Here is a 2636-nt window from a genome sequence, read left to right on the forward strand (position 1 = left end):
TAAAAAGACAAACAAAAGAAAAAGTGCCCTTAATCATCGAGTCACCTCTCTGGCCCCTTGGGGTTTGTTGTTGTATTGGTTTGGTTTTTTGTTTGTTTAGTTGCTTGGTTGATTGATTTTATTGGGTTTTGGTAGTTTTTTGTTTTTGTTTTGTTTTTGAGATAGAGGCCCATATTTTCTGTGCCTTTGCCTCAATGCCCCAATTGGTGGGGTTTTGTTTTTTGGTTTTTTGGTTTTTTGTTGTTATCGTTTGGTTTGGTTTGCTTTGGTTTGGTAAAAGTCCACAAGAGTCTCACCTTCAAGAATGTCAGTGTCACAGAAAAGGGGAGCCCTGGAGGGAGCCGCCATCCACAGCTGGGGTTCATTTTGAGGCAACAAGGCTGTGTCCGGGGCTTGTTCTAAAATCCCCTACAGAAGGGGTAGGTAAATCCAGAGGCCCCCACTACCCCCTGGGGGGCCTGAAGGATCCAACAGCCAGCCTCACACACCATCCTACTGTGTGCAAGCATGTGCACACGTGTGTGAGACACTACACACAAGACCCTGCATCCTCACTAGCACCCAGGTAGTGCATGCCGTGAGATCTGGGCCCAGAAGACCCCAGGGGATGGCTGGTGCCATGGTCTCTAGCCCCTCCCAGCGCTTCTCTAGGAAGCCACAACCCACACACTGGCTTCCCTGGTGGCGGCTTCCGGTGCTCCAGTCGAGTCTGTGGGAAGCTGCTGGGTAGCTGAGCCATTAACGCACCAGCCCCATTAGCAGAATTGGTTTCTCTGTTTAACACACATCTTTAGAGCTCTGACTAGCCGCTCAGGCTCTCCATCCAGAGTACCCCCCGCCGGCCACGCCCACCTGGTCCCCGCACCTCTGTGGGTCTCCTTAGGGTAAGGCCTGGGGGCGGGATCTGCCGCATGGGCCAACATACTTTGGGGGTCCACTCTTCTCTTTTCTCATCTTTTCCTTTAAAAAAAAATTGGGAACTTTAGACATAAATATAATGTTTTGGTGAAATCCATCCTAACTCTGACCCCCCCACCCTGACCCTCCCTCCTTCCCTCCTGCTTTTCCTCACCTGAGCCCACTTAATGCTGTCGGTATGCATATGGATGGAGAGCCAGCCACTGGAATATGGTATGACTCTCAGGGGCCACACCTGAAGAAAGCCAGTTCTCCCCTGCCCGGCAGCAGCATTGGTGAGCTGCTCCCCATCCGTGCTGGAATGATCCTGGGCACACACTCAGGGCCGCTGTGAGTTCACGAGTGTAATAGCCTTGTCATACTCAGAGAATCCTGGGTCGCCTCTGCCTCTCAGAGTCCTTCCGCCCCTCCACACCCCTCCACGCTCCCACAGTGATCCTTAAGCCTTGAGGGAAGGGGACCCAATGAGGACGCCCCATTTAGGCCTGAGCCCTCAGGTTTTGGATTCTCTGGCTGTAACGAGCTGTCAGTCAACATCTACTTCAGAAAGCTCTGCAGATGAACGTTGAATTGCGCTGTTCTGGGGGACATAAAGGGAAGTGATTGGGGAACAGTTTAACACTATGTCCATTTAGCACAATAAAGTTGTAAGTTCTCTCCCAGGGCCTCTCCCTAGCCAGCCCTGGTTCTTGGCCCAGTTAACAATCCTGTACATGAGTTCCGTCTTGTGGAGCTGCCGTGAGTCTGATCGGGAGGTGGTTGGTTGCTCCCAAAATATTCATGCCACTGTTGTACCAGTGGGAACAACCAACCACCTCATCCTTAGCCACAGAGTTCCAGGCAGCCTGGGCTACACGAGGTCCTATTTCTAAATAGCCCAGACCAATCAATCCCTGATGAGTGGGATGGATAAAGAGCTAAGTGTGCCTCTAAATAGCCTAGACCAATTGATCCCCGATGAATGGGATGGACAGATGGACAAGGAGGTATACGGGCCTCCAAATAGCCTAGACGGATCAATCCCCGATGAATGGGATGGATGAATAAGAGAATGGTGTCCTTACTATTTTTCTGGTGCCGTGGTAAGGCACCAAGACTGAGGCAAGCTATAGAAGACTTATCTGGGGGCTACAGTTTCAGAGAGTGAGTCCACGATGGTGGAGCAAAGACATGGTGGCAGGAACAGTGGAGAGTTCACATCTTTATCTGAGAGCAGCAGGCAGAGAGAGCTAAGAGGGAATAGTGTGGGCCTATGAGACCTCAAAGCCCACCCCCACTGACATGACACAGTCCAGCAAGGCCACACCTCCTAACTCTGCCCAAACAGCTCCAACAGCCAGGGACAAAGTTTTCCAACAGTTGAGCCCAGGGGGACCATTCTCATTCAAACCACCACAAATAATAAGTGTAACTTCTTTTCTCCTTTGTGAGTTTTTTTTTTCTCTTCACTTCCTCTCTCCTAGCCTGTAGGAACACAGAAGTCCCGCCTCTTCCGCCAACCCATTGGCCACTGGCATCTTTATTGATCTATCAAGAGCCAATTGGGGAACAGGACCTTCAACATTGGCTCTCAGATTCCAGATCAAAGCAACAGAACCACTCCCTACAGAGGCGGACCTGCCTCTGCCTCCTGAGTGCTGGGATTAAAGAAGTGTGCCACGACCACCCAGTGGTACGTGTAATTTTTAAATGTTGCTATTACGATGCTGCTGCTGACA

This window comes from Mastomys coucha, unplaced genomic scaffold (assembly GCF_008632895.1).
Source record: "Mastomys coucha isolate ucsf_1 unplaced genomic scaffold, UCSF_Mcou_1 pScaffold3, whole genome shotgun sequence".
NCBI classification, from domain to species: Eukaryota; Metazoa; Chordata; class Mammalia; order Rodentia; family Muridae; genus Mastomys; species Mastomys coucha.